At 37.8% G+C, this 15,403-nt stretch overlaps 1 pseudogene across 1 annotated transcript in view; it reads right to left on the bottom strand.

Annotated features, from left to right (window-relative positions):
* Nucleotides 1-641: 641 nt before the first annotated feature.
* Nucleotides 642-15,403, bottom strand: part of LOC306882565 (WD repeat-containing protein 27-like) — a 50,082-nt pseudogene continuing 35,320 nt past the window's right edge. The window contains exon 22 of the transcript in view: nucleotides 642-707. The product of the transcript in view is annotated as a WD repeat-containing protein 27-like (transcript). The remainder of the gene's footprint in view (nucleotides 708-15,403) is intronic.

The following is a 15,403-nucleotide window of genomic DNA, read 5'->3' as shown; positions in this document are numbered from 1 at the left end:
AAAGCTTGCACTTCAATCCGCACATCTCACGTCTCGTTCGCCCCGTTACAACTATTGATTCTGGTGAGACTAAGGAAGTGGCTTTGGTGTATAGCATTTAATTTATGCAAAAACATAAACCTAAAACACAAACTCACCTAAAAACGATCTCCTTCCATCCATCTTCATTCAAAACAAAGCAAGGGGAGCACTTTGAAAATAAATAATTTGGGGTCTCAAATTACTGTAAAGTACATTTTATACAAAATAAGCCATTCTAAAATGAAGATTTACAATCAAGATATTACTTTATCACTACAAATAAAATTACACTCCAGATAAACATATGAAACTGTGCATATTACTTCATAGCATGTGTACAGTATGTGTATCAGTGGAAATGTGTTGCTATGTAAAGCTCAAATGGTCTTTTGTCTGAGGGTGCGTCTTTGGCTTTGCGGTTGAGGGCGTGAGCATGTTGTCACATCTGTAGGTTGTCAGTGGCGGCTGAAATGATGAAATCACAGATCCCGTCCATGATGTAGGTCTCAGAGTTGGCACGCCAGCAGAGTAATCTCAACGTGACTGGTGTAAGACTTTCATTAGTCTGCAGCTTTGGTGAACTTGGGGTAAGAACCGAGCTGTTGGGGTAGATCCCACACTTAAGGGAGAAGAGATTCGGCCGGATGAAACAAAGCCAGTTTTCCATCGAGTGTTCCAGTCAACAGCTGTGAAAAAAAAAGACTTCACTCATGAAACATCCTGTCACTGAGTGAATAAGTTCATGATAAAACTGTCTATTCTAACTATGAGGTCTTGAATGATTCAAGTGAACTTAAGCGCTTGTTTGCAGTTATTAATTTCAAAGGGGCTGTTTGACAATCAATGGCATAGTTCAGGCAATTTCATAATCAAATATTATCGCAAGTCACAGACAAAACAGAAACATTACATTTCATAACAACACATCTGCCATCCTAATGATGGGGTAAAAGGATTGATGGTTTTCATTTATTTATATTTGCCAATAAAAATGTTCTAACACTTTTATGTCCTGCACTTTGAATTGTGCTCTCCTAGCCATTTAGTTATGAAACCCAATTTAAATTAGAATTTTGTTTACTGGAATCAAACCAAATACGGATTTTAGAAGCAAAACTTCAGAAGTGTGTTGTGACACGTAGTCCCGCAGGGTGAAGGATCTAACCACCATAAGGTGCCTGGAGGGTTTAGAAGAATGACCTCATCGCTTTGTCACAGGTGGGAGATTGTCCAGTCAGGTTTTACAGAGTGACATGAAACTGTCTTGGCAGCGGTCTGAAGTGGGTTCTGAACAGAGAATGCCACATACCTGCCTGTACTGACACAGAAAAGTCTTTTGAAAGGAATTTGAAAGGCAAAATGAATTTGTCTATGGGCTTATATTATCTGGTCTGGTAAAAAAAAAAAAAAAAATTGTTCCAGACGTTTTCAGTTTTCAGAGAATTTGATCTGAGAATGATTAGAGATAAAGCATCTCCATATCGCAAATGCTTTGTCAGTGCAGTCACATTTCAGAATATTGAACTCCATGAATATGCAAGCATTTCATTGTTCCTCCAGTTAACAATGTATTTAAACTGCTGTAGTCAGTGAGATGTTTACATCCATGCAAAATCATTGTGCTTGTACTTTAAAGCAGTACATACACAAGTATTATGATTTAAGAACTGGCAAACATGCATATAATCTATTAGCACACGGTTTGAGCAAACAAATACAGGATTTTTCCAATCTCAAAATTACTTGGTGTAGATAAAAAAAAAAAAAAACGATTCTAGAGACTACACTCACAATTTCTAACAAATGTAATATTTCAGAGCTATAAATAATATGACTATAGACTTTTCCATAACTTTTCCAGATCATTTGAAATCATTCGATTTCTCGGCTTCATCAGGCATAAAAATAATTTTCTCCAAGATTTCCAGGTTTTTCATGAAGGTGGAAACCTTGTGTCATGCCTAAAACAAACAAGGTGTGATTTGAGTGTAATTTGAATAAACATTCAACTATTCATACTTAAATATAACAAAAACCATTTCAGTATGAATGAAAAAAAGGGATTTATTTTAAAGTCCAATTCTCACTATTAACTAACTATTAACTATGACTTTTGTCTCAACAAACTCTTAATTTGCTGCTTATTAATACTTAGTAAGGTAGTTGTTAAGTTTAGGTATGGGGTCAGGAGTCTAAAATATGGTCAAGCAGAATAAGGCATTAATATGTGCTTTATAAGTACTAATAAACAGCCAATATGCTAGTAATATGCAAGCTAGTTAATAGTGAGAATTGGTACTTGAAATACAGTGCTTAGTACAAAATCTTACTGTTGCCTATTTTATGAAGATATTTTAATATTTCAGTGAAAAATATTAGAGTTGGATCGGATGCATTTTGTTGTGTGGAAGAATGCAGAAAGAAGTTTCCATCATAAAATCTACATAAAAAATAACGAGTTATTAGGGACGAATTCCCTTTCTCATGTATCCAGATCTTCTTTTCATTGAGTATTTCTACCACAGGAGTATACTTCAGCCTAAATGATTTTACAAGCAACCTGACGATAAATCAGAATGCAAAATATTGTACTTTTTGATTCAGGTTTCATAACCTGATTTACTGCAAGGTTCACTGGCTGAAGGCTAAGGAAGGAAGAAACACAAATCAATAATTCAAAATGAAAGCTGAACGATAAATAACTTGTAGACATGTTTACATGTTTGTTTTTAGCTCATAGGGGGATTGTTTAATATAGTTAGAATAGCCTCTTTAGGATATAAAGCTTTTAGTCAGGCTATGTTTGCAGTGACCCAAGAAATCTGGGAATCGAGCGCCAGATACATTACACTAAATATTAAAATTACAGCAGTACCTTAGATACCGGAAATTAATATAAATGTAAATAAAGAAATCAAACATTCAGTGGCATTCAAAAGTCTCCTTTCCTTCCATTAAACAATTCCGTATATTCAGCAAAATCCTATTACATCTCAGATTACCCTGAAGTCACAGATCACAAATCCACTAAGGCACCTTGAAGGTGAGAAGACTCAATTACTCAGTTTAATTGCTCAGTTGCTCTAAACCTGTCTTTAAAAAAAGTGATTAGAATTAAGAGAACATATATAATGACATAAAACCTTCTTCTGCCAAATGATCTGCTCTGAGGAATAAAGCCAGCTGCCTCAGGGCTGGTGTCAGTATATAGAGGGGTGTCTCCAAAAAATGTGTAGACTTTCAGAGGGAAAAGCTGAGAGCAGAGATAAAGCAAACTGACAGTGCCACTGCCACTGCCCAAAGCCACAAGAGTTATACAAGCAGGAAAATATGCCATCCTGCTGGGCTCACACTCTTATTTTACCATGAATATTAGCTTCTTTAACAAAACTGGGCAACTAAGCTGCCCAAAAGCACTCCAAAGCTAACTTTTCAGACACAGTCAAATGCAACCTCAAGACAAAGCTCTTTAGGTCAGATCACTATCACTGTCCTCACATGAATTACTAATTTAAGCTTAGCTTTACACATCTTCTATCCCTTGCATGTTCGAATATTGAACATTCTGATTTGATAATGGTTTAAGACACTAATGAAAATGTAGTACTCAACAATTTATCAATTTACAGACTCTAGCAGTGTCAAAAAAAAAAAGGAAAAAAAAAAATTATATATATATATTCCTACCAAACAAGTATCTTATGCTCCCCAATGCTGCATTTTAATTGATCAAAAATATACAGTAAAACAGTCAAATATTATTACAATTTAAAATAACTGGTTTCTTTTTTAATATATTTCAAAATCTAACTATGCCTGTGATGGCAAAGCTGAATTTTCAGTGTCACATGATCCTTCATAAATCTTTCTAAAATGCTGATTTACTGCTCAAAAAATATTTCTTATAAATGTTGAAAACAGTTGTGCTGCTTAAAATCACGATTCCTTCAAAAGAACAGAAGTTCAAAAGAACAGCATTTATTTGATTTGCAAAATTATAAATGTCTTTACTGTTAATTTTGATTAATTTAATATGTCCTTACTGAATAAAAGTATTAATTTCTTCAAAAAAAAAAAAACAATCTTAATGACCCCAAATTTCTGAACAGTATAGAGTAAATTAAAATGTTGGGATTTTTATTCAGTATTTTTTTTTTATTATGAAAATAGGCTTAAAATAGTTAAACTAAACTCTAAAATTTGAATGAACAATATCATCATTAAACAAAAGTTCACAAAAGAAAGGGAGAACTTTTCCTAGGCTTTTCCGTGCTGATGGCCTGCACCCCAGCAGAGTCGGAGCGGAACTCCTGTCGGACAACATCTCCAGGACGCTACGCTCCATCTGACTAGTAAGCCAATTCTCAAATGACTTTTGTTCTACCCACTTAAATGATAGAAGTACCCGCGTTGTCCAATCTATACATACTGTGTCTGTCCCCCGAATAGCGAGGTCAAAATATAAATTTAATGCAGGATCTAGAAAAAATCTGATCGTGATTAAACCAGAAAAACACAAAATAAATGAACAAAAACAATTTTTGAAGCTTGGGCTCCTAAATATTAGATCACTTGCACCCAAAGCAGTTATTGTAAATGAAATGATCACAGATAATAATTTTGATGTACTCTGCCTGACTGAAACCTGGCTGAAACCAAATGAATATTTTGGTCTAAATGAGTCTACTCCACCAAGCTACTGTTATAAACATGAGCCCCGTCAGACTGGCCGTGGCGGCGGTGTGGCAACAATATATAGTGATATTCTCAATGTTACTCAGAAAACAGGATACAGGAGGTTTAAGTCATTCGAAATACTTCTGCTTAATGTTACACTGTTAGATATGCAAAATAAATCTCTCTTATCTCTTGCTCTGGCTACTGTGTATAGACCACCAGGGCCATATACAGATTTCCTAAAAGAATTTGCAGATTTCCTCTCAGATCTATTGGTTAATGTTGATAAACTGCTAATTGTCGGAGATTTTAACATTCACGTTGATAATACAAATGATGTGCTAGGACTTGCGTTTACTGACCTAATAAACTCTTTTGGAGTCAAGCAAAACGTCACCGGGCCCACTCATCGTTTTAATCATACGCTAGATTTAATTATATCGCATGGACTTGATCTTACCGATATAGATATCATACCTCAAAGTGATGATGTTACTGATCATTTCCTTGTATCGTGCATGCTGCGTATTACTGATATTAATTATATGGCTCCGCGTTATCGTCTGGGCAGAACTATTGTTCCAGCCACCAAAGACAGATTCACAAATAACCTGCCTAATTTATCTCAACTGCTCTGTGTACCCATAAATACACATGAACTAGACGAAATAACTAGCAACATGGGCACTATCTTCTCTAATACATTAGAAGCTGTTGCCCCCCTCAAATTGAAAAAGATTAGAGAAAAATGTACTGCACCATGGTAAAACAGTTATACCCATTCTCTCAAGAAAGAAACTCGTAATCTTGAGCGCAAATGGAGAAAAACTAACTTGGAAGTTTTTAGAATTGCGTGGAAAAACAGTATGTCCAGCTATAGACAGGCTCTAAAAGCTGCCAGGGCAGAGCATATCCGCAAACTCATAGATAACCAAAACAATCCAAGGTTCTTATTTAGCACAGTGGCTAGACTAACAAATAAACAGACACCGCCCGATCTAAATATTCCCTCACAATTTAATAGTAATGATTTTATGAATTTCTTTACTGATAAAATAGATAACATCAGAAATACAATAACAAATGTAGATTCTACTGCGTCTAGTATTTCAGCTTCATTCATTGCACCTAAAGAAAAACTGCAGTGCTTTACAACTATAGGGCAGGAAGAGCTAAATAAACTTATCAGTACATCTAAACCAACAACGTGTTTATTAGATCCTGTACCCACTAAACTACTGAAAGAGTTGTTACCCGTAGCAGAAGAACCGCTTCTCAATATTATTAACTCATCGTTAGCCTTAGGTCACGTCCCAAAACCATTCAAGCTGGCGGTTATTAAGCCTCTTATTAAGAAACCACAACTAGATTCTAATGAACTGGCAAATTACAGACCCATTTCAAATCTTCCGTTTATGTCAAAAATTTTAGAAAAAGTTGTGTCTGCTCAATTGTGCTCCTTCTTGCAAAAAAATGATCTCTATGAGGAATTTCAGTCAGGTTTCAGGCCTCACCATAGTACAGAAACTGCACTTGTTAAAATTACAAATGACTTGCTTCTTGCTTCAGATCAAGGCTGCATCTCATTGCTAGTATTACTTGATCTTAGTGCTGCGTTTGACACTATAGACCATGATATACTCATAGATCGACTACAAAACCATATTGGTATTCAAGGGCAGGCTTTAAGATGGTTTAAATCATACCTGTCCGATCGCTACCACTTTGTTCATTTAAATGGAGAGTCATCACAATTATCACCAGTAAAGTATGGAGTACCACAAGGATCAGTCCTAGGTCCTCTTCTATTTTCAATATACATGTTGCCTCTTGGTAATATTATTAGAAAATACGGGATTAGTTTTCATTGCTATGCTGATGATACTCAACTATATATCTCAACAAAACCAGGTGAAACTTCTAAACTATCTAAGATAATAGATTGTGTAAAAAATTTAAAAGATTGGATGACCAATAATTTCCTCCTATTAAATTCAGATAAGACAGAGATATTACTTATTGGACCAAAAAACAATACACAGAATCTCTTGGATTACAATTTACAACTTGACGGATGCACTGTCACATCCTCTAAAGTCAAAAATCTGGGTGTTATATTAGACAGCAACTTGTCCTTTAAAAATCATATTTCCCATGTTACAAAAACAGCATTCTTCCATCTTAGAAACATTGCCAAGCTTCGAAACATGCTACCTGTTTCTGATGCAGAAAAGCTAGTTCATGCATTCATGACCTCTAGACTGGACTATTGTAATGCACTGCTAGCTGGTTGTCCTGCATCTTCAATAAACAAGCTACAGATAGTCCAAAATGCAGCGGCTAGAGTTCTTACAAGGTCAAGAAAATATGATCATATTACCCCAATTTTACAGTCTCTGCACTGGCTACCTATTCAGTTCCGTATCATTTACAAAATATTATTACTTGCCTATAAGGCCCTAAATGGTTTAGCTCCTGCGTACCTAACTTGTCTTCTGCCACGCTACAATCCAACCCGCTCCTTAAGGTCGCAAAACTCTGGACTTTTGGTAGTACCTAGGATAGCAAAGTCCACTAAAGGAGGTAGAGCTTTTTCACATTTGGCTCCCAAACTCTGGAATAGCCTTCCTGATAACGTTCGGGGTTCAGACACACTCTCTATGTTTAAATCTAGATTAAAGACACATCTCTTTAGCCAAGCATTCACATAATGCATTTTATAATCTTGTACTGTAGTATATTTGATCAAATGTACATTATTATTATTCTTTATCTTGGGATGGAACAGCAGCTACGCTAATTATGTTTCTATTTGTCTCTGTTTCTGCCACGGGATTAACATCCCATGGTAATTAGGAATGACAGAAGCTTCAGTCTGGATCCAACCCCTAAATGATCTGAGATGACCGAACACCTGAGAAAAGATAATGCCAACCCCTCAGAGGATGCCAACGCTCAGACAACATACAGAATTACCAAATGACCACTGGAACTAGTTGAGACCTTACAATCTGACTTTGCTGCAGTTAAATTGAACTGCTGGTTTGTTGGCCAGAGGCCAATGTTTGATATTGATATTGTGATATGTTTGATATTGATATTGTGATATGTTTGATATTGTGCAGTTGCTTTGACACAATTTACATTGTTAAAAGCGCTATATAAATAAAGGTGACTAGAACTGAATGATTTCCTATAAACGTAGGCAGACCTGCACTGATTTTTGCATGCAGGTTCTCACACAGGTAAGGTGCTAGCAACTCTTCTGCAGAACCTGCACAGAAGACTGTAATTAATATCACAGAAAGGTCACACCTCTGCACTAACTTCCAGAGGAACATCTCAGACTTGGCTTATTGGTAGTGTCTGCCTGAACGGAAAGTGTCTCTCACTCTCTCTCAAGTTAGGTGGTCAAACTGTGAGCACTTGAAGAAGGAGAAATCAAGGCCAACTCAAAGGGATTATACTTTCAGAATTATACATAGTAGTTGTGCTATTTGGACACCAAAGGTGTGAGTCATACACTGATAACTTCATGTGCGCAAACCACTGTTTAAAAGACTTCATTTTTCTTACCTTCTTCATCGGCCAGCAATGACTCATCCTTAAATGTCCTAATAACACAAAAAGACAGTGTTTTGAAAAGAGGAACTTAACTTGAATAATTGAATTAAATATGACCATTCACAATAGGAATTTATGTAAGTGGCTGAATAACAAGCAAAAGTAGGTTACAGAGGCTGACTGCAATATCTTCCTTTGTGTTATTATGTGAATAATAGGTCTAACATAAACACAAAAAGCTACTTTTTGACATCACATAGCTTAACATTACAAAAGTGAGTGAGACGGAAAATTTAATTAGCAGAGGAAAAACCTATGCTAGGAGAATCTTACACCTTATATACATTCAAATGGGGAATGTCCTGGAATGAGGATGACATCTACTTTGGACCACTGAACTGAAGCATTACAGAAAGCAACTGCAGTGCAAATTGGGATGATAAGCTCATTTTAAATACTATAAAGTGGCCAGTTACACTACGATGCCAAGGGCCAACTGCTGACCATGTATTTCTAAAATATAATTTATTTCAAAAACTAAGAAATGTAAAATAACTAAGTCTATATATAAAAATAAATAATATAAACATACATTTTGCTTAATTTTTTTGTGAAAGGTTGAACAGGTTGAAAGGATGACCTTAAGATTCTGTATTATTTTATGCAAAATGGCTTCCAGTGCACTAAATATCTCTCCAAACTTATAACCAAAAAGCAGCCAAGAGATACAGCTACAGAGGTGTATGCAATAAAATCCAGCCTCTGACTAAGGATATAACTCTTTCTCCTCACACATAGTTTCCAAAATCCATGTGCAACAACTTAAAGACAAATACCGCTGAATGCGCAGAAATAATATACACTGGCCTCAAAAAGTATTTGGAAATTCAAGTCACAAAAAAAATGTCTGAATGCCATTATATACAAAACATCAAAGTAAGTGGCATCTGCAACCGAATAATGCTCAGCATGGTTTCAAAATTAAATGAACTTTTCTGACCCATATGACTTACATTTATAGTTTACTCACCAAGGCTGAATTTACTTGATTAAAAATACAGTAAAACGGGATTTTGAAATATTGTTACAATTTAAAATAACTGTTTCTATTTTAAAAGTGCAGTTTATTCCTGTGATGGCAAAGCTGAATTTCCAGCATACATTGCTCCAGTCTTCAGTGTCACATGATCATTCAGAAATCATTCTAATATGCTGATTTGGAGATTAAGAAACATTTTTTATCATCAATATTAAAAATTTAAAAATTGTGCCGCTTATGTCTTTTTGAGTACACCGTGATCATTTTTAAGGATTCTTTGATGATTCTAGTGCCTGTTTTAAACCAACTGGTCCAAAGATGATTTTTTTAATTGGATGAATGAATTCACACAAGTGTAGTTAATTATATAGGTCCCAAATGCTTTTTGTCTTAATTTCTATTATTCAAAACCTAGCAAAGTGGATTAATATTTTGCTTGTCGAGTGTACCTATGATATTCAGATATTAAGTGTGACTTTGGTGTCCAAATATTGTTTGGGGCCAGAGGTGGGACCAAGTCATTGATTTGCAAGTCACAAGAAAGTCTTGAGTCTTTGCATTCAATTCTCGAGTCAAGACAGACAAATCCCAAGTCAAGTCCCGAGTCAAAATAGGTCCTCAAAAGTCCTCAACTTTTAGCTTCAAGTCTTAAACAAGTCATTAGTGCGCTCTTTGCCCAAATTAGTGTCTCAGTATTAATTACCATATCAAATTTATAGTAATTTATATCAGGAAGTTGGGTAGAATATGTTTTACATAGTTTAATTTCATGTAAGATGGGTGCCCTTAGTAATTTTGTTTTTCAAATACGATCAGTTTTACCAGGGATGACCTGCTCAACATTCGGCAGAACACACCAAAAAATCTTTTACCCGATTTAGATTTTTCGGATGTTTTGCTGGACATTGTAGTTGGCGGAGCCATAGCTCTGGTCAAACGCAACAGGAGGCGCAGGCGGGGGAAGCGAGCCGGCGTGCTCGTGAAGCTCAGACAGCGTGGATTTCGAATGGCGCTGCCTAGCATCCATCTGGTGAATCTCCGCTCTCTACCCAACAAAACGGATGAACTCCTTCTGCTCTCCCGGACAAACAAGGATTTTTCTAACTCTGCTGCTCTGTGTTTCACGGAAACCTGGCTAAATGGCGACATACCAGACAGCGCGATTCATCTGCCTAATTTCATGCTGATCAGAGCAGATCGTGATGCGGAATCAACGGGGAAAATGCGCAGCGGTGGGGTGTGCTTTTACATCAATGAGAGGTGGTGTACAGATGTAACTGTGTTAAAGAAGATGTGCTGTTCAGATCTAGAAACGCTCTTCATTAACTGCAAGCCGCTCTATTCGCCGCGGGAGTTCTGCTCGTTCATTCCCGTGAGTGTCTACATTCCACCGCAAGCGCATGTGAGCACAGCTTTACAGAAACTCGCTGATATGATCACAGAGAGTGAGCAACAACACCCGTACTCTGTTTTAATCATTCTCTGGGACTTTAATAAAGCAAATCTCTCCCGCGAACTGACAAAATACAGACAGCACATCACATGTAAATGATAAATACTGACAGCACATCACATGTCCCACCAGAGACAGTAATATACTGGATCACCGTTACACAGCTATAAAGGACGCATATCACTCTGTTCCATGAGCAGCTTTAGGACTCTCTGATCACTGTTTGATTAATCTTATTCCGACCTACAGGCAGAAACTTAAATCTGCAAAGCCTGTATTACGATCTGTTAAAAGATGGACTAATGAAACAGAGTGGGACTTACAAGCCTGTTACTCTCTCACTGATTGGTCTGTTTTTGAAGCCGCTGCCATCGATCTGGACAAGCTCACAGAGACTGTAACATCATATATCAGTTTCTGTGAGGATATGCGCATTCCTAACAGGACTCATCTAATCTACAACAATGACAAACCATGGTTCACTGCAACAGTCATCAGACTGCTCCGTCAGGCCAAAGAAGATGTGTACAGAAAGGGGGATAAAGTCTTGTACAAACAGACCAAATACACACTGGAAAAGGAGATCAGAGTGGCAAAGAGGAATTATTCTGACAAGCTAAGGAACAAATTCTCTTCCAGTGATCCTGCTTCAGTGTGGAAAGGCAAGAAGGATATTACCAGTTACAAGACACCATCCCCCAGCACTCTGGAGAATCAACAACTGGCAGACGACTTGAACAAGTTTTATTGTCGTTTTGAAAAATCACCCTACACCCGCCCTGAACACCTCTCCACACAACCATTAACACCTCCAGCAACCCTCCTCTCCCCCACACCTACAATTCAAATCAGCGAAGAAGATGTGTGCCAGGTCTTCCGAAAGAACAAAAGAAGGAAAGCACCAGGCCCAGATGGTGTGTCACCATTCTGCCTAAAAACCTGTGTTGACCAGCTGGCCCCCATCTTCACACAGATCTTCAATAGATCACTGGAGCTGTGTGAAGTCCCCTCATGCTTCAAACGCTCCACCATCATCCCCGTCCCAAAGAATTCCCAAATTGGATATCTAACCACATTCCTCATAATAAAGTGTCCACTAAACGTCCGAATGAAATGAGACGTGCGAGCAAAGGCATGTTGACTTATGAACTGAGCTTTTAAACTCCACAGATCTCTGTATCTGAGCAACAACAGCGACCACTAAGACTTTCCACTTCCAGTCTGGGAAATCTGAATGAATAAGAGCTTGGAACAAGACAAAGAAAAAGAGCAAAACAGTGCATACAAATCCCAAGGCCATGTGCATATCAATACCAGCTCAAAACTCAAGGACCAATTCACACTGGTGAATTTAAGAATATGGGACTGGTTGTGATTACACCTATCAAAAGGAATGAACACTGAACCACTTTGCGGATCAGAGATCTCCAAAAATGAAGACGCCCAAAGATGCATGTTTAAATTTTTCCCCAAAAATAAGAACATGGCATATTTTTGGTCTCATAATGGGGATATAAGCTTCAAAAATAATGCAAAGGCATCATAAAAGTCTCATAAAATCTTCTGAAGCTAACCAATAGCTTTGTGTGAGACAAATATGGACCTAGTTACTGATAATATTGCCCTTTAGAGCTTAACCTCTGTCGACTGGATCAACCGAGTCACTGAAAATATTCTACTGAAAATCTTTCATTCATGAATTGGACTGTACTTCTCTTGCTAGAGCTCAATGAATAATGAGTTTAATTTTGTTTTTGTTCTTTATGTAAACCTGTTGTGTTGCTTCAGAAGACTACTTTAATGATATGTTGCAGCTGCAAACTTTTTGAAGCTTTTTCCAAGCTGTTGCATGGAAATGAGGATGAAAAATAGTGTTCAAAACATCTCTTTTAGAAGCAGAATAAAATCATACCGTTTGGAACAACATTAGGGTGACAAAATTCTGGGTGAATTATTCCTTCAAGTGATAAATTTGGAGCTGTGTCTGGAGACTTCTACCAGAGGACACTTCATTTCCTTTTCGAGAACAGACAGACTTGAACATCTGCTGTGTGTGCTTGAATAATAAAGAGTACTACCAAAGCAAAACAAGCCATTTATGGTCCACATAATGATCTGATCTGCCATTGAAGTGAACAGCCAAAGCCAAGATCGTATGTCTAGACTCAAACAACAAAACAGCTAAGAAGCTGACCTGGTCAGGCTAGAGATGATGACACTATAGACATGTGCCACAGGTACATCCTACTCTGTATGGACATTATACTTAAACAAAGAACCATCAAAAGCACTACATTAATTTATCTTTTTAAAAATTTGTCCCCTTTAGCGAATAGAGAGCAGGGCCCAGGGTAATGAAATTCTATTTGCATTCCAATTGGTTCATTCAATTCAAATGTTCCCAGCCAATCGGATTCACGTTTATGACTCATTACCACTTACCTATATAACCAGGATGTTTTTAATGAATGCTATGTCTGTGTGCTATTGTCACGGTGCACACAGCAGGGAGGAACAAGGAACACGTTGTAACTCAAATGACATACTTTACTGAAGACAGGGCAGGACAAGGCAAGGCACACACAGACACCAAACACCGGGGAGTAACGAGTAGACCAGACGACATACCACAACACAGACAGGACTTAAATACACAGGATAATCAGAAACACACACCTGGAACCGAATGAACTACTAATGACATCAAACGTGGACAGGAAACAAACCAAATAAGGACGCAAGAGGCAGGAACACATGACACACAGGACAGAGGACTGACAGCTATGTGTGTCCTCATCTTTGCCCATTGTCTCCCCAGCACCACCTGCCCAGATCTGCTATGGGGATCTTCCTCTCTCTACAGGAGCATGCTTCTTTTTAATTGTATGATTTGAGCATTTAGCAGTAGCAAGTCTACTTGCTCTGCAGCAGAAGTGTAGCAGATCTAGTCTGCTAAGACCAAACCTTTGCATATTCTATTTACATTAATAAAGATTTTACAATCTATCCTGAGAGTTGTCATGACTGAAATTATATAAAAATACATAAAAGTATAAAAACGAGTAATACAAAAGTATAAAATTGAGTGTTGTATTTTAATCCTGCCTATAATAACATGCATAGCTTTCCATTAAAGCATTTACATACTTGTTATTTTTAAATTGCAACGGTTTTAAAATCATCATGGAGTTATTGTCATGGTACGTGGTTGTGGAAATAATCACGTGCACGAAAGGAGTCTTTAATAAGCATCAACACACTTAACCATTGAAAATAACATTAATCCAGGACAAAGACAAGGGGAGAACTGAGGATTTATAAAGGCAGGGACTAAAGGAACAAACAAGATGATTAACACAGGTGATCAAAATGAGCGAAGATTAGCAAAACGAGAACAGGAAATATCAAATAAGGTCAGACAGGAACTAAACAGAAACCAACACATAACAGATATCGCCCCCCTCCCGGAAGGCGCGTCCCGCGCCATAACAGTACCATCTGGGGGGGGGGGGGCGCCCTAGAGGCTGGTGCAGGGCAGGTACAGGGCGGAGACAAGGGAGCCATGGCGGATCAGGAGACTCGGGGAGCCAGGGCGGATCAGGGGTTTCAGGTGGCCATGGCGGATCAGGGGTCTCAGGCGGCCATGGCGGATCAGGAGTCTCAGGCGACCATGGCGGATCAGGTGTCTCAGGCAGCCATGGCGGATCAAGAGTCTCAGGCGGCCATGGCTGATTTGGCTCCGTGGCCTTGGCCTTCGGCCCGGCCACTATGGCCCCCTCTCCAACATTTTCTTGGGAAGACTTAGGAATTCAGGGGGGCACTCTGGAGGAGCGGGCACATGAGGGCGCTCTGGAGGAGCGGGAACTTGAGGGCACTCTGGAGGAGCGGCTCTAGAGGGCGCTTGCGAGGAGCGGAGCTTGTCCAACTTGGGGAAGTCAGGAGATGGAGGGCTGGACGGGACCAGCGGAGACAAGGGAGACTCTGGGGTGAGGATAGGCAGTGACAATAAACCAAGCGGAAATTCCTTTACGCTACTAATCGGAGCCGGATGTGACGACACGCAGATTGTGATAAAGGCCTATACCAAATAAGGTCAGACAGGAATTAAATAGAAACCAACACGTAACAGTCATATACTTAAAATACACTACAATCTAGAGTCAGTAAGATTTTTAAAATGTCTTTGAAATGTTTGAAAGAAGTCTCTTATGTTCATCAAGGATACATTTATACAGTAACAGTAATATTGTGAAATATTATTACGATTTAAAATAACTGTTTTGTAGATGAATAGATTTTTAAAATAATTTATTCCTGTGATGGAAAAGCTGAATTTTCATAAGACTCCAGTCTCCAGTGTCACATGATCCTTCGGAAATTATTCTAATATGCTGATTTGGTGCTCAATAAATGTTTTATATTAATATCAATGTTAAAAACAGTTGTTCTACTCAACTTTATTTTTTGTGAAAAAAGCATAATTTCCTTTGCAACATTATAAATGTATTTAGTCTCTTTGATTAATTTAATAAAAACGGTGCTGAATAAAAGTATTAATTTGTTTAAATAAAGATACTGACTACAAATGTTTGAACAGTATGCATGTTTTTTTTCTAAACAATTAATCAAAATTAGTTCAAATAATTGGT

This window comes from Barbus barbus (genome assembly GCF_936440315.1).
Source record: "Barbus barbus genome assembly, chromosome: 16".
NCBI lineage: Eukaryota > Metazoa > Chordata > Actinopteri > Cypriniformes > Cyprinidae > Barbus > Barbus barbus.
The sequence above is the reverse complement of the archived record's forward strand: the minus strand, read 5'-3'. Positions and strand labels throughout refer to the sequence as shown.